Consider the following 21,124-nt stretch of genomic DNA (forward strand, 5'->3'; position numbering starts at 1 on the left):
ATGCACTGCTTCCTGATAGCAGCCAATGCACAGCAAAGCCATCCTCCCTTATGCTGCCCCCAAATCACACAACACAAGCCTGTATTCTATAACATATTCTTTCTCACACCTCTGATGGAGATGCCCACACAGTTCCCATGGTGCGTGTTTCCCTTGCTGTAACCAAGTAATAAGCCCAACTTGTTCAGATACAGGAGGGTCCTAATGGACTCTGGCTGAGGAACATCGACTCATTTAATATATAGGGTAAGAACAACACATATATTGGTTACCTGCAAACCATTCCAAAAGTAGATTAAGAAGGAGACTAAAAATGGACTTTTCTTGGAAATGTTTGAATAAGCTTTCAGATTTTAACTTTTAAGATTTCATTTTAATTAGCACTCTTTCGATTGAAGAGCATGGAGATCCATCTTCATTTTGATTCTGAGAGAGCCATTTTTTGTTCCAGTTTTCTTCGTTCATATATAGCACAGTGTCTCAGGAGAAGCTGGGACACTCACTTTATTATCCAAATGTGGGCTATAGGGTACCAGAGGTAATGCCATTCCCCTCCATAGCAATAGCCCCAGGAAGAGTCACATCACCCAAATGAGGTGCCACAGGTGACCTGCTGGAGGGTGAGATCATAACTAGATGCAATAACTGATATTGCTACAGTCATACTTTAAACAGCCTGAGGATAAAGGCAGCATGGAAGATGGAAAAGTAGAGAGAAGAAAAGAAGTGGGTCCTTCAAGGTATGGTTAATACATAAAGTTAAAAATCCTGATGTTCATTCTACTTCCTAAGTGATCAGTGTGGGATATAATAAATGAATGTATTGATCTAGAATTAACTGAGATTTCTCTTAGAGGCATCAGAAAGCTCTCTAAAACACTCTATCTTTTTCACATAGTAGATGAAAATAACTATCCCATGGTTCCTGAGCCAAAATTACCACCCAAAAATGTTTTAAGTCTTTCAATCTCTCTCTCTCTCTCTCTCTCTCTCTCTCTCTCTCTCTCTCTCTCTCTCTCTCTCTCTCTCCCACCCCAATCCCTCCATCCCTTCCTCATCTCTGTTTTACTAGCAGAAATCTGCCCTTAGATCAAGGCTAACATTAGAGTTGAAGGGTCCAGTATGGACCCTTGAAATTAAGACAAGACAAAGGGTTCCTTTGAGAAAGTGGTGCAGAAGCCTAGACAAATGCCAAGGATTGCTGAGAAACAGGATACACTAGTAGGATCGTATGTGGGGGAGCAGAGGTAAATTTAGAGCACTCCAGAATTCATGTTCAGAATCTAGTTATATAAAGATTTTATTTGGAGCATGGTCTTATTCTAATGACCATTTTAAAATGAATTTCTCAGTAGTATAAAAGATGGACTGGAAAGACAGTGTAAGGGCAGAGAAAATGTTAGGTTACCTATGTCAGGTTTCTAGTGAGTTGAAGAAGACAGTTAGTAAAGCCAAGAAGATATATTAGAATAAATAAGACATGATAACCTTTGGAAAATGAGTGGATGAGAAGTCAAAGGAGATTTAAAATATCAAACCAAACAGAGATAGAAATGAGGAGAACACACATTTTGAGGCAAATGTTACATGCTTGTTTTAAGACATGCTGAAATCTGAGCTGAACAATCAGTCAAAAACTAGGTGTATATTAGAGCTTAGAAGAGGACAGGGCTGGGAAAGAGATTTTAATATAAATAAACTGAATACAAGGAGTACAATAAGTTTTAAAAGTATATGTTTCAAATTACTTGATTTGTACAGTTTATACTAAAAAGTAAATAATGGACCCATAAAGATGCCATTAATAATCCTATATAATAAAAGCGTAGCATGCAAATTGTCCCCTCAACTGGAGTTCTTCTGGGAGTTTGACCAGGGGGCAGGCTGGCCTGGGGAAGGGAGGGAGTATGCGGCCTTCAGCCGGCAGCCTACCAGTGCACAAATTTCATGCACTGGGCCTCTAGTGCCTTTTATGAAAAGGCTCTATCAAAGCTTATTTCACTTTTAGTCTTTCAGTCCTTAAATTTTAACTGTCATTATTTTAATTAACTATGATTTAATCATTATTTCACATTAGGATTAGCCATGCTTTATTCTATTATCATATGCTATAAATCAAGATACATGCAAAATACAATTATCCTATATAATAAAAGACTAATATACAAATCGACCCATCAGTGGAACAACTGGTCGCTATGATGTGCACTGACCATCAGGGAGCAGACACTCAATGCAAGAGCTGCCCCCTGGTGGTCAGTGCGCTCCCACACGGGAAGCGCCACTCAGCCAGAAGCCAGGTTCATGGCTAGTGAGCACAACGGTGGTGGTGGAAGCCTCTCTTGCCTCCATGGCAACACCAAGGATGTCCAACTGATGGCTTAGGCCCACTCCCCGCGAGGGCTCCTGGACATCCCCTGAAGGCTCCCAGACTGTGAAAGGGCACAAACCAGGCTGAAAGACCCCCTCCCCAAGTGCATGAATTTTGTGCACTAAGCCTCTAGTTAACTTATAATATTGCTTACATTACAAGTTGGGTACATATGATCTGGAGAGTTGACAAGTAATTAAAAATGTTAATATTAATTCAAGTGAATGTACTTTTCTTTTATATAGTACTATAAATTTGCTCTCATTCTGATGTTTATCAAATTAATAAAAAATGAATGCAATAAGTTTAACTGTTGCAATTAAAGGGTTTTGGATATTATATTTTTATCAAATACTGGCTGGAATCACGAATTGAAATTAGTATCCTATTCTTCTAAAACAAGTATTTGTCTGTGTTTGTATGTGTGTTTAAGTTCTTTATAATTTAATGTATTACATAATTCTTCTTTTTCCCCCATTGACCTCTCCCCATCCACCCCCAACCCCTAGCACATGCCCTCACCCCCTCCTGCCCCCGTCTGTGTCCATTGGTTATGCTCATATGCATGCATACAAGTCCTTTGGTTGATCTCTTACCCTCTCAACCCCCGCCTTCCCTCATAGGTTGGACAGTCTAGTCAATGCTTCTATGACTGGTTCTGTACATCAGTTTAATGTTGTGCATTATACTCCACAAATGAGTGAGATCATGTGATATTTATCTTTCTTTGACTGGCTTATTTCACTTAGCATAATGCTCTCCAATTCCATCCATGCTGTTGCAAATGGTAAGAATTCCTTCTTTTTTACCGCAGTGTAGTATTCCATTGTGTAGATGTACCACTATTTTTTAATCCATTCATCTGCTGATGGGCACTTAGGCTGTTTTCAAATCTTAGCTATTGTAAATTGTGCTGCTATGAACATATGGGGTGCATATATCCTTTCTGATTGGTGTTCTGTTTCCTTTGAATATATTCCTAGAAGTGGGATTACTGGGTCAAATGGAAGTTCCATTTTTAATTTTTTTTAAGGTAGAGAGAATTCTCTCTGTGTATCTTATACTTTTGATTGGAGCAATGTTCTTGACAAGAGCTTTTACTCATTCTCAAAGATAAAAAAAATAATTACAAATGGGTAATTTCAGTAATTCATTTATCTTGTAAGCCAAGGTTGAGCTCAATTGAAGTAACACACAATTCAACACTGTAAGAATGTTACTTCTGTACATGTAAAACAATTTTTTTGAGAAAAAATCTAAACATCCATCAAAGACCAATAATGGCTTGAATAAGCTCAATATAACTCTCCCAGTGCAGAACTATGTTGATTTGCTGATCTGAGGACACACATGTGTGGCCTCTCTGAAGAGGAACTAGTTGAGCAAAGAGAATTTTAGGTATCCCTCACTACTTTTTTTTTCATCTCCATCTCCTCTGTAAAGCAAAAGTTTAGCTAAAGCCTGACCAATTAAGTAATAAATGGGTACTGCATACTGACTTGTAAAATATGAATGCTGTGTTTTTGTTTATCTGTTTTTTTGTTAATCCTTACCTAAGGATATTTTTTCTATTGATTTTTAGAGAGAAGGGAAGGGAGGAAGAGAGGGGGCAAGAGAGAGAGAGAGAGAGAGAGAGAGAGAGAGAGAGAGAGAGAGAGAGAGAGAGAGAGAGAGATGAAAGAGACACATTGATTGATTGCCTCCCGCATGCACCCTGGTCAGGGCCAGGGCCCAAGGCTGCGTCCGAGGTATGTGCCCTTGACCAGAATTGAAACTGAGACCCTTCAGTCCTCAAGTCAGTGTCTACCCACTGAGCCAAACTGGCTAGGGCTGAATGCTGTATTTTAAACAGAGGAAATAATATAAAGATGGATGTTCATTTTCAAAGTTTGAGAAGCTTGAGAGGAAACCCCAGGACTGGTTATATGTATATCCACGTGGGAAAAATAAATAGAAACTGTGCACCAAATCCTACAAAAAGTAATGCCAGATAAACTGCAGCTCTTGGTAAGAAGAGCAAAATGATAAGACTTCCAGAAGATAATACAGGAAAATATCTTCACTGCCTTCGTTTGGAGAGAGATTTTTTTTAAACAATATACAAAAAGCATTCATCTTAAAGGGAAGATTAATAACACAAACCACTATACAATTAAAAATGTCTGCTCATCACAATATACTATACAAAATACAACATGAAGCATGTAATCAAGAAAAGCCTCATGTCCAAAATGCTTTTTAAAAAACTCACATCGATCTATAAGAAAATACAGAGCCAACACAATAGAAAAATGGACAAAAGTCACAAAGAGACTAACAATTACAAATGGGCTCAAACCTCCTTGGTCATCAGGAAAATTCCAATTAAGACTTTAATGAGATATTACTACCTATGCCCTGACATGGCTAAAACTGGAAAGACTGGCACCACCAATCACTGCTAAGGGTGTGGGGCAACAGAGGCTTAACACTCTTTTCAGGAGAGTAAATGGGTAACGTTATTTAGAAAGAGCATTTTACTCACTACTACTTTGAACAGACCCGTAACACGAAGCTCTCACAATATACTCCTAGGTGTATTAGCAACAGAAATATACATATCTGCACCCACATCTACATATGTAGGTATATCTAAGGATTCCAATTCATTATCTTGCAAGGCAGGGAAAACTAAACTATATTAGAAGTCAAGATAGTGGCTACCTTTGGGAAGAAAGGGGGTGGGGTTACTATTCGGGAGGGGGCATAGAGGTGCTTCCGGACTAGGGCCAGGATTCTATTTAGACTTGGGCAGTGATTACATGGGTGCTCACTTTATGAGAGTCTATTGAGCTATACATTTATATTTTTTGTGTACTCTGCTATCCTGAGCCAAGGCATTTCCCAATAAGATGTATTTAAAGTTTAACAACTTTATTTTTTTTAAATAAACACAGATCTTCCTATTTCCAAATGAAGAGAAGTGTTTGTTACCTGAATAGGCAGATATTTCAGATTTAAAAAACACAGATCTCCTTCAGTGCCCTGAGTGGATGATAGAAACCCAGACACTTCACAAAACAGAGCACTATCCACTGAATGTCACTGATGAAAAGCCAAGGATAAGTGTAACATCAACACAACAGGAAAAAAAGAATTCCATGCTGAGAGGAGGCAGTTGGTCTAAGCCCTTGTCCATATTGTATCTTCTTCACAGAAATGTGTTTACTCCTCTTGAAACCTATTAATCCGAAAATGAAGGACCTTGAGTGATTTCAACCTCAATGCTGCATTGTTGGGGAATGTTTTTATTTGAAAAATTATTTTTCCTTTGCAATGTTTGATGGGAATCCTGCACTGCAAAAAAAAAAAAAAAAAATGTAGGTCTTAGAGTCAAGTTCCCTTGAGAAAAATGAATATTTTAGAGGCCAAACCCTTTTTATGTCAAAGCTTAATGTGGATAAGCAGCATATAGCAGACTGGAGGATTATATTTAGCAGATTAACCCGAGTCCCCAAAGTGTCACATCTCTGAAGCTACTCGTGGTGAGCTGACAGCTTCCAGAGAAGCAACTGGCTACAGTGGGACCCGCACTGTATCTGAAGTAAGACCAAAGACTGAATTCTGCTCTGAGCAAAGAAAATCAATGTGAAAAGCAGCCTCTTTATTTTTTTATATCCCATGGGTAACGGTAAAATATCGAGTGAAAGAAGTGATGAACATTTTTCTAGGTTATTAAACTGCTCGCATTGTCCTTGAGACACGGGGCCCAAAGTCAGTTATTTCTGTTGGACAGAAAGTAAAAGTCCGGACGTGGAATCTGGGGCTTAATAGAGCATTAAGAAATAACAAGGTGAGCGAAGAGCCAGCCAGGCCTTAAGCATGCGCCAAGCTGGTTGTTAGAAGAAACCAGACCCTGGCCGTGGACAGCTTTCAAACCGAAATGAAACCAAATTGACTACCTGGACAGGCCCGGCATTGCAAAGAGGCAGACTTCATTGTACTCTCCAGTGAAGGCAACAACTCAAACAATAAATCAAAGAATGAATTTCATGACCTTTCTCTCTTGCCCATAAAATGTGGTATGCTCTGGGACAGAACTGCATAAAGCAAAGAGAAATCTATTTCAGTGAAAGAAAACCCTGCAGCAGATAAGGGGACCTTGTGTCTGATAATCCCATGCTTGGTTACGACCAGGCTGGCCAATCAGCACGGGAACCACTTCTCCGATTTAGGAGTTGCCTCCCCCACCAGCTGCCTCTCTGGAAAAAAAGGATGTATAATTGGGGGGAAAAAAACCTCTTGAGACTCCTTCCAAGTAATCAGGAAGAAGCACTACCTCAGTATCTCAGCCCATCAGTGTCTTGCACCTTCTGTCTGAACACAGATATGGTTTCGCTTTGCTTTAGGGATGCGAGGAAGATGAAACTGCAAAATATCAAGTGATTCTCTGGATACTGCACCTTGCATGAGATTTCCCCCTCTGATTTGCTCTCACAAGATTGCCTTAAGTCTCTACGATGGAAATACAAGCTTCTCCTACCTGTACAAACTCATAAACACCAACCATAGTTCTTATCATAGTGGAGCTTTATTTAATGCACTGTAATATATATCTCCCAAACGTGTGCCATTGCTGTTTAAGATTTCTAATCTCATTTTTGAACTGCACAAATGAGATGAATCATTATTAATTCATGTGGTTGCTATTTGTGTAGGCTTACCCACAAGTCTACCATTTTCAGAGCTGGCTTCTCAGATCGTCAGGGGTCATTTTTATTTTTCCTGGACCGCATTTGTTAAAATTCCTTTTAGTATAGTCTGTTGGTAATAAACTCTCTCTGTTTTGATTTATCTAAAGCCCTTTGTTTCACCCTCATCCTTGAAACATTTTTTCCAAGTCTATCATTTTAAATGATAGTTATTTTCTCTCACTCTTTTAAATGTATTATTCCACAGTCTTCTGGCTTCCTTTGTTGCTACTGAGAAGAAAGACATCAGTTTAACAACAATTTATTTATGTGTAACCCATTTTTCATTCTGACAGCTTTTAAGATCTCTTCTTTTTCTTGGATTCTTTTTCTACCATATCTATTATACATAGGTTGAATTTACTTTTATTATATTTGGTATACAGTCTGCTTCCCATATATGAGGATTATTATCTTTAATCAGTTCCAGATGATTATCAGTTTTCATATGTTTGTATTATCAAACATTATGTATTTTTCATTGTGTTGCTTCTCTTATTTCCTCTTGGAATTTAGATTATGTCTTTATTAGACTACCTCACTCTATCTTCCACTTCTCTTTATACTAATAGGAAACAAGAAATAAATAGCCCTTTTGACCAGAGCCTCCATTTTTCCAGTAATTTGTCAAAATGACTAACACAAAGGGAAAGAGGGGAGGCACCCAGTATATGTTCTCTAGGCCTTTTAGAAAACATGGAATTGTTCCTTTGGCCACATACATGTGAGTCTACAAGAAAGGTGATATTGTGGACATCAAGGGAATGGGCATTGTTTAACAAGGAATGCCCCACAAATGTTACCATGGCAACACTGGAAGAGTCTACAATGTCACCCAGCATGCAGTGGGCATTGTTGTGAACAAGCAAGTTAAGGGCAAGGTTCTTGCCAAGAGAATTAATGTACCTATTGAGCATGGTAAGCACTCTAAGAGCTGAGATAGCTTCCTACAACATGGGAAGGAAAGTGATTAGAAAAAGAAGGAAGCCAAAGAGAAAGGTACCTGGGTTCATCTGAAGTGTGAGCCTGCTCCACTCAGAGAAGCACACTTTGTGAGAACTAATGGAAAGGAGCCTGAGTTACTGGAACCCATTCCCTATGAATTCATGGCATGATAAGCGTGAAAAAAAAAAGACCTCTGTACTGATAAAAATGTTTCTCTTAATTGAGTAGAAATGTTATGTTCCTTCCCCTCCGCCCCCCCCAAAAATAAAGAAAACTTTTGTCTTAAAAAAAATAAAAAGAACTTAAATGAATAACACACCCAAATTGGACAAATTCAAAGAGAAAGATGTAGCATATAAAAATGCCTATTTAAAAGTTGGACAGATGAAGGGGCCATGAGCCTTCATGCAGCAATCAAGTCAGTTAGGATGAATGAGTTAGCATCTTAGGCCGCAAGGAACAAGAAGATGAAGTGGGTCCCAGAACTCAGAAAGACACGGAGCTGTGTATTGCAGGCCATTTTGAGACAAGCAAGAACATTTTGGGGAAGGGTAAAGCTAACGAAGGCAAGTAGTCAGAGGATTAATTATCCTTGTCATTCTTCTTCCTTCCTCTAATTCACTACCAGTGCTCCCCACCAATTGGCTCCAACTCAAAGTAGAGGGCATGGGATATCGTCCATACAAGTAAGCCTGAGACAGACACTAAGACAGAAAATTAGTGCTGAGATTAGAACGCTGCTGTAATAAATACCAAAAAATGTGCAAGTGGCTTTGGCACTGAGTAATGGGCAGAGTCTAGAAGATTCTGGAGATGCATGTTTGAAAACACCTACACTACTGTGCACGAAATGGTGAAGGAAAGCTGGTGAGGCCTCAGAAGAGGAGCTCTGGAGAGAAAGTCTCAGTTTTCTTAGTGTGGAGAGCAGCTACAGCGTTTGGACAGGTTCAAGGCTCAGACTGAGGAGGGGGCACGATCCTCTGTGGCAAAGCCACATACAAATCCCAGCTTGGAGTGCAAAGCCCTCCCAGCACAATTATAGCCAAAGGCTAAGGTGCTGCAAGTGCTGCCAAAACAAATCTTGCCTCTCCTCTTTCCATTTGTGTTAGTCATTCTGGCAAATTACTGACCTTATAGTCCAACTCTGTAGTCCAAGGTAGCTGAGGGATGTGGGCTGTGGGAAGTACAGCAAATGCTGCCAAAGCAAATCTTGATAGAGTTCAGAGAATTGCAACAACAGGAAAGAAGTAGATTTGAAACTCGCAAGAACATAGTAAACATCTTGACCACTCCCTTGTTTTGCTTTGTGTGATCTGACTATAAAATAAAGACTCAGCTTACAGGCTGTGTCAGTTTCCTCATCCAGGCGCAGTGATCCACCTGGCCCCAGCTATATTCTCTTGTCTGTTTTATTTAATCCTTCACCGCCCCTCCTCAGGTTCACCACTGGCCAAGATGGTTGATTTGTGTAGATCAACCATCTCAGTGGAAGCTAGGAGTTCACTTAAGTGCTTGTGAACAGAATGTTGGCAGAGATATAAATAATAAGGGCTATTTGGATAAGGTCTCAGACAGAAATAAGGAGCATTATTGGAAACTGGAGGCAAGGCGAGATCCTTGTTATAAAGTGGCAAAGAGCTTGACTAAATTGTGTTTGTGTCCTAATGGAAGGTAGAACTTTTGAGCAATAAAATTGGATATTTGGCTAAAGCTATTTCTAAGCAAAGTGTTGAAGGAACAGCTTGGCTACTCTTGAATGCTTACAGTAAAATTCAAGAAGAGAAAAATGATTTAAAGGTAGAACAGTTAATAAATTAAACAGAACTTAAAAGTTTGAAAAATTCTACCCATATTGAAAAAAATAAGAAGCTGTATTTAGTTGAGAACTCAAAGCTGGTGGCCAATTTTGATACAGGGATTTGTGTAGAAGATAACCATCCCAGTGGAAGCTAGGAGTTCATCAAGACAGTGGGATATTGGTCATCTGCCGGGGTCCAACCCCAGCAGGTCCAGGGGTCCCCAAAGGTGTGGATGGAGTCGGCGAAGACTATCCACCCTCTTCCTACGGTGGAGTCCTATCCATCCCGAGAGTGGGGCTTACCTAGGGGTCCCTGTTCGGGCGCCATATGCCGGGGTCCAACCCCAGCAGGTCCAGGGGTCCCCAAAGGTGTAGACGGAGTCGGCGAAGAAGGAAGGACACGGAGACAGTGTTCAGTTGATCAGCAGCCTAGCCAGGATCTCCAGCCAGGATCTCCAGCCAAGTTCTGGTCTGGATCTCCAGCGAAGTTCTGCTTTGGATCTCCAGCCAGGTTCTGTGTCCATGTTCTCCAGCTAGGTTCAGTTACCAGGTTCTAGTCAGGTTCTCTTGCCAATTTCTGTAGTCAGGTTCAGTCCAGGATCTTTTGCCATGTTCTCTCTCTAGGTTCTGTCTCTAGGTTCTGAGGCCAGTTTCTGTCCAGGAACTTTTGCCATGTTCTCTCCAGCGAAGTTCTTCTGTCTCTAGAGAACGTTCTGTGTAGGTTCTGTGCCTAGGTTCCGTCTCTCTTGGTTCCGTATTCTAAGTTCTGTGTCTTGCTGTCTTATTACATCTGTATTTATACCAGTTGATTCAATCCTACCAATCTCTATTACAAAGGTTAGGGCGTTTCTTATCTCCATTCCAGGGAGTAAAGATTATGTAGCTTAAGCATGATTGTTCGTAGTTAAAGTGATTAATTACCCACCTGGCACTAGTTAAGAGGTTTTATTCCCTCCCTAACTTCAGGGGAAAATCCCTACCTGGGGAAACAACCTTTCTCAGAGACCTTGGTTAAAACACATAGTGCCAAGAAGGTGAGCAAACATATTAAGAACAATATGCCATATATGCCAGGTCCCTTGAAACAGCAAGGATGGACCGGCTCCCGGCAGTCATCCATCCAAACATAGCCAGGACCTATTGTTCAAGGCCAGGAAAAAATGACCCTGTAGACATTTCAGAGATCTTCAGGGTTGGCCCTCACCAGAGCAGAGGGCAAGAGCCTGCATGGAAGAATGATGTCAGAGGAAGTTTCTGTTACCCAGAGCCACTTCCTGGGCTCATCTCTAGAATTCCAATCTTGGCACCATAATTCTCAGGTATATAACCTTGGAGGTGGCTCCTCCTCCAGAGGTGCCTTCTCCATCAGCCTTCAGACTGCAAGCTAGATTTCAAAGGATGTCCCTGAGAGCTTCCATCCAGGCAAGTGGGCTGCCATGCATCAAGGACATGAGTCCCTGCTGGGAGCCATGGGGCTGGGCAAGGTCATCTCCGTCCAATACTAGATCTACCTGTATGCTTCCAGTTGAACCATGAGAGCTTCAGTGTGGGCTGTGCCTGGAAGAGTCATTGGAGTGCCCCCTCAAAGTCTTAGGGGACCAAATGCAGCCCCAGCAAGTCCATTATGTGGGGCCCCAAGCCAAAGAAGATTGTTCTCAAGCTTTGGGGTTTAATGTTGTTTACCCAGTTAGGTTTTGGCCTTATTGATTTTGGAGCAGGAATGTTTATTCTGCGCCTGCCCCACATGTGTCTTTGCAAAGCACATCACAGTGTGCTTGATTTCACAGGTTCACAGCTAGAGAGCAATTTGCCTCAGGATGAAGGGTATATTGAGTCTTCCTCATCTCTGATTCAGATGATAGTTGGATGAGATTGGACTTATCGATTTTTATTTGATCCTGTGAAAAGTTGAGGCTTCAGGAGTTACTGGAATGGAATGAGTGTGTTTTACATATAGAAAAAGACATGAATTTTGGGGGTCCAGGGGCAGAATTCTATGGTCTGAATGTTTGTGCTTCCCAAAATTGTGTGTTAAAATCCTAATGCCAGATGTGATGGTATTAGTAGGTAGGGCCTTTAGCGGGTGCCTAACCATGAGCATGGTGCCCTTATAACTCAGATAAGTGCTTTTTAAGAATGATCCCTAGCCCCTTCCACCGTATGAGTTTGCAGATCCAGGAAAAGGGCCCTCATCAGAAGGCAACCATGCTGTTGCCTTCATCTTAGATTGCCTGGGCTCCACAACTGTAAGAAATTAAATTTCTGTTATTTGTAAGCCACCCAGGCAATAGTATGACACAGCATCCCAAACATACTAAGACAGGAACACTAATCAATCTAGCTTGAGTTTGTTCAGGCTACATAGGACTTGCAAAATTTGACTCCAAATATGCATGTAGTTGGGAATTCTCAAGGGATATATATAGTTTTGACTACTCTCTTCAGAGACTAGACTGGGACCCACAAATGCTCGTACTGTCCTCCTCTGCAGGACAGATTTTTCTCCTAGGTAACCGCACGATTGTGTTCTATTTTGGAGACTCCAGCTTTATTTGCCAATCCCTGATCCTTCATCCTGCCCTTTTTATACTCCAGGCCTGGTTCCCTCTGCCTTATTCGCACAGCCCAACGAAGCCACCAAGGTTAGACAGATATTTTCAAGTCTAAAGCTACTTTATTTTTTACAGATTTATAAAATTGTATATATTTAAAACCATATAGTGAAATAATCACCACAATCAAGCTAGTTAATGTATCCATCCCTGCATATAGTTAGCATTTGCGCATGGATGCCTGTGTGTTGAGAACACTAGAGATATACCTTTTTAGCAAATTTTAAGAATACAATACAGTATTATTAACTACTAGAGGCCCAGTGCACAAAATTCATGCATGGGGTGGGGGGCGTCCCTCAGCCCAGCCTGCACCCTCTCCAATCCAGGACCCCTCAGGGGATGTCTGACTGCTGGTTTAGGCCTGATCCCTCTCACAATCTGGAACCGCTGGCTCCTAACTGCTGATCTGCCTGCCTGTCTGATTGCCCGTAACCACTCTGCCTGCCTGCCTGATCACCCCTAACTGCTCTCCCCTGCCGGCCTGATCGCCCCTTTGCTGACCTGATTGCCCCTAACCACCTCTGCCTCGGCCCCTGCTTTGTCCAGAAGGACGACCAGGAAGATGTCCAGTCAACCCGGTCTAATTAGCATATTACCCTTTTATTAGTATAGATTAGTCAGCTCAGACAGCCACAACAAAATATCATAAATTTGTGTGGCTTAAACAACAAAAATGTATTTTTCTCACAGTTCTGGAGGCTGGAATTTGGGGTCATGGTACCAGCATAACATCGTCTCATACACCAGAAAGTGGTGGATTGATTATCAGTCAGGGCACATGCCCAGGTTGCAGATTCAATACCCAGTCCAGTGAGTGTGGAAAACAATGGAACAATGTTTCTCTCTCTCTCCCTTCTTCTTTATGAAATCAATTAAAATGAATGATAAATAAATAATGTTCTATAAATATGGTTTTAACAGGAAAGACATTAGTGATCTATGAAGTAAAAAACTCATTATAACACATATATACAACATGACCCCATTTTAAAAAAAAATAGTATTTATTGATTTCAGAGGAAGGGAGAAGGAGAGATAGATAGAAACATCAATGATGAGAAGCATTGATTAGCTGCCTCCTGCACGCCCCTACTGAGGATCAAGCCCAAAATTTGACCAGGAATCATATAGTGACCTCCTGGTTCATAGATTGATGCTCAACCACTGAGCCCCAGCAGCCGGACCCCATTTTTATCAATACCAGGCACATGAGGTACATTAGCAAGATCTCACTCCTAGATGAAAGTCTGAAATTGCCCAAACTCCTTTGCAGCTAGGTTTCTGGATATGAATTCGTTTCTGCCAATTGGATGCGCTGGCACAATATTGTGAAGGCAGAGGTGGGGCAGAGGCATCTTCCCGCAGTTTGGGCTGTTTGCTGCTGGTGACCATGTTTGCAGAGATGTGGAGGTTTTCTGCAGCGGAACCCAGGCTGTGCACAGGCAGTTGTGGCAGAGGCAGTGCCCAGTGACCTGTTTTGTGGGAGCTGGAAGGCACTTGTGGGGATAGCAGTTCCCTCATCCCCGGGTCTCAGCTGTGCCAGAGTGTCCTGGAATTCAGTTTTGGCTGAAGGGGCAGCTCCTCCTGCTGGGCAGGGAGTCTTTCCTGGGGGCCCAGCCTAATACCCACTCCTCCAGCTTTCCGATGATTTCCCAAGCACCAATTCCCTGTGCTAAATTCTTTCCTGCCTAAAATAGCAAAGATCTGAAAAAAATTTGAATCTTCTACTTTCAGTGAAAACAGTGCTGCACAGGGTCAGGTCTGAGAAGTGGGTGAGGTGTTGCAGAAGGCTCCCTTCTTTGAGTCTCAGCTTCCTCTTCTGTAGAACCGAGACCAAAGATTATCTGTTCATAGTCACTGAAGACTGGCAGCTGTGTTTCCCAAAGATGGCCACAACATTTCCCATCCCTCCTGTGGCCTTGCCACTTTCCGCCATGTCCTCTCTCTTGAAGTGGGGCTGACCTCTGAATTCCAAGACCAAGGCCGAAAAGGTGCATCAGCTGCAGCCCCACCCACCCCAACAGGGTTTCCAACTCTGGCCCCGCCCACACCGCGCCAGGCTCTGTCTGGCATGGGACCTTGCCCTCCTGGCTCCTTTCCCCTCCCATCTGCAGCCCAGCACCTCACTGCACATCATGGCCCACCTGCTGGTGCTGCTGGGCCCAGGAGGCGGTGTAAGAGCCCATGTCAGGCCTCATACCTCCTGGCTCCTGTGTGCCTCTGCCCCCTCCGCCCCGCGGCCCCTATTCCTGCCACTGTTCCAATGGGGACAGATGCCCTGGTGCTGTGCGTGGCCCACAGGGACTGTTGTGGCCACCAGGAAAGCCTCCCCACCCCATCCCCGACTCTAGCGCCCTGATCCTGGGTCCACTTCCACCAAAGGAGAGCTTTGCCTGCACAGCTGCCGGAGACCGAGCAACTCCAAGGTCTCTGAATCCCAAATTTCTGCCAGCCAAGGTGGTTGGCCAGCTGGCCCTGCCCTGATCAGGGGTGTTGGGGCCCATCTGGCCAGGATCAGGCTGGTTCGCTGGCTGCAGTGGGTGTCATAGCAACCAGTCATTAGGTTGTTATGGTCGTGACGATGTTACGGTCTCCGGCTTTTTATATATATAGATAGTCATCACACTGTACTTGTGCATTTTTTAAATCTTTATTGTTTAAAAGATTACATATGTCCCCTTCCTCCCCCCCCCCTCCACCCCCTGCATTGACGCCTTCTAGCCCACACCTGACCTTTGCCCTAGGCCGTCACCACCCTATTGTCTGCGTCCATGGGTTATACATACATGCATACAGTTCTTTGGTTGATCTCTTCCCACCCACCAGACCTCCTGAAATCAGTGCTCGGTAAACCTGTGAGAACTTGTGCTTTCTCATCATTTCTGTTCTACAAGGAATTCTCCTACTTTCCGGCTCTTCCCACCTATGCACGTCGCTGCTGTTGCGGTTTTATATCTGTGTTCAATGCTTTTGGGACCCTGTAGCAGGAGAGTTTCTCTGAACATGCAGTCTGCCACACTGTCTGACATGAAAGTGCATATTCATCTTTTGAAACTTGACAGATGAATTTGCTGAATATATTTCTTTGAAAATAGTAAAATAAAAGTGATTGAACTCCCATCTCCATTATGAGAAATTATGCATGATGGCCAAAGGAAAAATATTGTGTAGTCCATAGCTCCTTCTTTATTTCTCATTTTGATCTTACCCCACAATGTTTGTGCTCTCCTGAAAAAGCATCGCAGCCACAGTCACTGCTTATTAACTCCAAACACAGGAAAGCTGCCTCCCACTCACGTTCACCCAGTGTCTGTGGCTGCTGCCTTCGTAATGGCCCCGCCTTCTCTGAGGTGGTGACTTCCAAAATGTGCTCAGGAGACCATGTAGCTAAAAATCACTTGGACGCTTGAAAATGCCAAGTCAGGGCCCCCAAGACTTATAAGGATCACTATGTTTAGGAATGGGTGTGGACATCATATGAATTCAGCCTCTCTCTAGGATAAGAATTGTATGCAAACCCCTTCATTCTCTTTCCTAGGTCCCTTGGAAAGGGTTTGAATAACCTTAGGCAGAAACAATCATGACTTCTTAAAGGGAGTAGACTCCCTGATTCATTAGAGTTAACACAGCTCCTGCTTTATTTTCTCATGGTCTTTTTTATGCCTTCATTCTAAGTTAATTTGATTTCTTAATGTATCTCTAAAAGGGGAAAAATGAGTTTTATATAACTTTCCGAAAGTACAAGTCATTGTACTTAACGATTACATATTAATGGAGTGCTTCAATTCTGATAACATGCTAGATGCTGGGGATACAGAGGTAAACATCCCAGTCTATCTTTAAAAATCCAGCTACATTGAAACATCTAAAACTAGTGCAAACGTTTGCATTCAGACACAGATATTGCATGCCCTGCACCACTCTGCAGGTGGTGAAAGTAATAATATACACACTATTAAAAGGGCTGGGACAATTATTTAGCAAAAAATACATAAAGAACAAATGAAATACCTTAGGTATAAAAGTCAAATTTCACAAAAAGTCATCTTTGCATCCTAGTCACTTTGATATTATTTTTCTCATAATTCTCTCCTAAACTCTTAGGCAATTAATTCAAAAACAGTTATTATTACTAATGTGTATAAGATACTCTGCTAGCTTCTGAGGATATGAAGATGAATTAAGGTATGTTTGAGTCTTCAAAGAGTTCTCAGACTTATGAGGGAGACAGATACACGCACACATACACACATACTCACACACACACAATACCAATTCCCTATCCTATTTGATTCATTCTCTATAAGCTTCATAACCCCCTTTAAGATACATAAATTATCTACCGAATGCAGATAATAAATTGAGGCAACTAGACTTTAAGTCATTTTCTTCTTCTTCTTCTTCTTCTTACTATTATTATTATTTTAAAAGCTCATTATTATAAGAGACTGCATAGTTTAAAAAGTACAGAAGTAATTATTGGGCACAAAGGCCAAAATATTTATTTGTTTTTTAAAATATAGGATTTTCATGTTTGTTTTTTTAAAAAAAAGGATGTGTTGCTATGGTAACTATGCTAGAACCAAATTGACATAATTATTGTAAAACAAATATAGAAAAATGTTATAGGAGCATAAAGAAATTAGTTAGTAATACTTAAACACACATTAACATAATTTTAAACTAAGGCAAAGATAAAAGTGAAACAAATGACTCAAACTCTCAATATCAAGATAACCTAGATTATTTTATTAAAAGTAAAATATGTGTAAAATAGAAATTGGAACAATATAGACATTAAAAAAAATAACAGAACCTCACTTTCATTAAGCCTTTTGCTCCCAAGTAACCAAAAAGAGTTAAAAGGCCAGCATCTATAATATCTTCTATTAAAAGTATTCATATATATGTATGTATGTGGTATTTATTTAAATTAATACAATAATACACACTGTTCTTCACCTTGTTCCTTAGATTTTTCTAATAAATCTCGGAACTAATTTCATTTCAGAATTATTTTATTGTTTTAAACACTATGGAGTATTTTGTTGCATATAGGTATTATAATACAGTGGGGCCTTGACTTACGAGTGTCCCGACTAACGAGTTTTTTGAGATACCAGCTGTCTCTTGGCCAATTTTTTGCATTGAGTTGATAGAGTAATTTGAGTTAACGAGCTCCCTAACGAGCTCGGTCTCGGAACAAATTAAACTCGTAAGTCAAGGCCCCAATGTATATGAAGAGGATGAATCATTATTTCAAATAAAGCTTATGGGTATTTGTAGCTCACAAGATTTAAATGATATTTAACTGTTTTTCATACATATTTGAAATGCTTTCAAGTCTTTGGTGTCAACTTCCACAAATTCCAGCAGATGGCGCCATAACAACATGCCAGGAAATGTGAATGGGAAGCTAAGCTATTCCAAGTCAGCGAAACCACAGTGTCCTTTCCCAAGTGAACACACACACATATTCACAAACGCCGTTCTTTCACGATTTAAAGGCAATTAGCCTATGGTAATGTGTGCTTCAACAGTTCAAGTGTTCATTTAAAAGCCTTGAAAAAGTGAAGCCACAATAGGAATGGGTCAGATGACCAATATGATGAGCAACGGTAGTGAACATAGTAGTAATTTTTAAAGTCTCATTACTAGTGACAAACCACTTTCACTCACAATATCCGAACTGGTCCCTACAAGGACCCTATGGTATCAGAAAGCCAAAAGTTATCTTCATCAGACAGATAAGAAAACAGAAATCCTCGTGCTTTTCAAGGGCTGACATACACAGGGCTCACATGTGGGTCTCCTCACTCCCAAATATGAAGCTGTTCTCCATCCAGCATTTCATTTGTGGGATCTTTTGTTGGCTTTGCTGTTGGTTTTGCGTACTTGTTTGGCCTGACAACTCTACATTATAACATTTCTAAGATGAGATAATACATTAGTATTTAATTAGTACAACCACTATGAACTCTCATCCAGTTGAGAGAAAAGAAGAAAAAGAATGAAAGATAAAAGAGAGCCAGAAGGGGGAGCAGGGAAATGGTAAATGAAGCTGGAGGAGGCTGGCCAACGGCAGGACTGAGAGGGTGAGGGAAGGAGACACAAACTCAGCCGGGCAGACTTTGAGTTGGTGTGAGTTGGTCCCAAACACTGATTACACCCTCTCCCACCCATACATGGAACCTGTGACCCACAGCCCCCAGAAATATTTCAAATGCTCTGATTTTGAATGTCTTTTTGTAAAGAATGTGCGACGTGTGTGCACACACTGTTTGACAGATAAATATACTCGTATTTTAAGTTTTAGTATTTAGTATTTTAAGTATCACCTGAAAAACACACACCTAGCACCGGATTCTTCACCAGGGTTTGCAACACACTTTCAGGTGACGTTGATCGATTTAAATCCTACCTCCCATCTACAAAACTGAGAAGTTGAAAATATAGAGTTATTGTGAGCCTTAAATAAAATGGTCGCATGGCAGGTATGCCATGTTAACTTCATTTCCGCCACCCACAATGACTGTAGATGTTGGCAGTAAAGCTCTGAGCCTGAGAGATCGGACCCCTGTTTATTTCTCCAGCTGTGTCTGGTCCCTGGTTTCCCCTCAGTCCAGCAAAGACCATGTCCTTCCGGGTGTTTGTTTGCTTTGCTTCTTGTGTTTTTACTTCACTTTGCTCTTTTCCTCTTTAGACCCTTTTTTATCATTTTTTTTTTCTTGATCTCAAATGCTCACTTGACTGTACACAGCAAGGTCAGGATCATGCTTCCTTGACTCACCCCATCATGAGGCACCCAGCTCACAGCACAAAGAAGACATGTTGCATTTATTCCATTAAAACATGTGCATCTTAGTACTTCAGACAATTAGTATGATAGTGCTTCTAAATGCCAGTGAAGAAATCAAATTTTCTTTTCTCTTAAGGCCAGCCAAAACTAGATACCCCATCTCACTAGTAGACCACATCTTACTTAGGTGCTTTTTGCCACACTGCATTGTACGTTTCAGGACATCAAGGAAGTGATCAGTTAATCTCTATCAATATACTAGTAATGTCAAATTTGCTGGCATTGCCTACACAGCCTCCAGCACTCTGCCTGGGATGGGATTCTTCAATGTCTAGGACCCTTGAGTTGCCGAGGTTCACTCAGTCAAGGGAGCTGGTGGGAATAGAAGGTATAGCCAATAGCCCAGTTTAGTGTGGGAAACATTTTCTGATTCTTTTTACTATCTCCCTTAGAGCAGAAATATTAAGCACAAAGTGTCATCCACCCACTTTACTCTCACCTTAAGGCAGGTTAAAGATGACATCCAATCGCACACTATTTTGAGACACTAATTTGGCAGAATAATCTTTTACAGATCTTTAAAAGAAGCCAACATACTTTTCAGACAAAGAGGCTTAGGCCTGAAGATTCTCTAGGTATACCAATTCCTCCTTCTCAATATTATCTACACTTCTGTAAATGGCCCACCGATCTTGATGCATTTATTTAAGAATAGTAGACAATGGCCCTGATTAGACCATTCCAACTTTTCCACAAGAAAAAAAAAAAAGTGTCACTGGCTAAACAGCAGAGTGTTCGTTCCTGTGAGAGGTGATGAGACTGAGCATCCCTCATAACTAACCCCAAAACTTGAATATTAAATCTTGGTCAAACTATAGAAAAAGCTTGCTTTAATGAATGAGAAAGTCACTTTGTAAGTAGATTCTTTATTCCTATATAATATGAGGTTGTGCCATGCATGTTTCTTGATCTGGGATAGAAAAGAATGGGCAGTGGAGCCGAGGCCTCCATCTCAATTATCATTCTCCCCCTCCTCTGCCCCTCCCCGAGTGTCACCCGTGAATTCCAATATTTTCAAACAGTAGGTGAGGCATAGAGCTAAAGTGGTCGCCTTCCTGCCCCATAAGTTAAACCAGAAAAGTGCCGACTGCATACTGAGGCGCAGGACAGATTTTTCTTGCCCTGAAACACAAGGGGGTCTAATTATGAGTAGCATTCCAAGGCTCTAGTTCTTTTCTCGATAGTCATCAGACAACGTACTTTCTGTGTCTACAAAGTTCAAAGATGTGCAATGGATAAAATGCAAATTCATTAGCACGCTTTCATCAAACCCCTTCTGAGAAGGCAGGGGTGTCCCTGCTATAAAAATTGCCACAAGGTGGCAGTATTTCTTAATGTTAACTTCTAAAAGTCTGGTTTGTTCTGAAATGTGCTAGACTTCCAAACTGGGACTACAGAATTCACTATATTCCATAGCTCCAAGAATTATGTAAGTTTGACATTTTGGTAGGTCAGATGATTCACTTTTATGTGACAAAATACATTTATTTTACTAGAAGTTTTAATAAAAAATATTTTTCGATGGAAATTATGCTAATGGCGAAGAGGTACTTCTAAATATGGAGGACATTGATTAAGGAAGCACCATGGACTCTGGAGCCAGAAGACTTGGGTTTGAATTTCGGCTCAGTTGATTTGTTCCCTGAATAAATTGAAAACTTACTAAACTTAATGAGTCAGAATTTCCTTATCATCGTTATACATTCCTCCTGTAGTTCGTCTGATTATTAAGTTAGATAATGTACACACACGGAACATGCTAGGCTTTTAATGTACATACACACCCTCATGCCCATACACACCCTC

At 41.2% G+C, this 21,124-nt stretch overlaps 1 pseudogene; it reads left to right on the forward strand.

Moving 5' to 3' along the window:
• Positions 1–7,730: 7,730 nt before the first annotated feature.
• LOC118652133 lies at positions 7,731–8,216 on the forward strand (annotated as a pseudogene).
• Positions 8,217–21,124: the final 12,908 nt, after the last annotated feature.

This window comes from Myotis myotis, unplaced genomic scaffold (genome assembly GCF_014108235.1).
Source record: "Myotis myotis isolate mMyoMyo1 unplaced genomic scaffold, mMyoMyo1.p scaffold_m19_p_3, whole genome shotgun sequence".
In the NCBI taxonomy this organism is placed as follows: Eukaryota; Metazoa; Chordata; class Mammalia; order Chiroptera; family Vespertilionidae; genus Myotis; species Myotis myotis.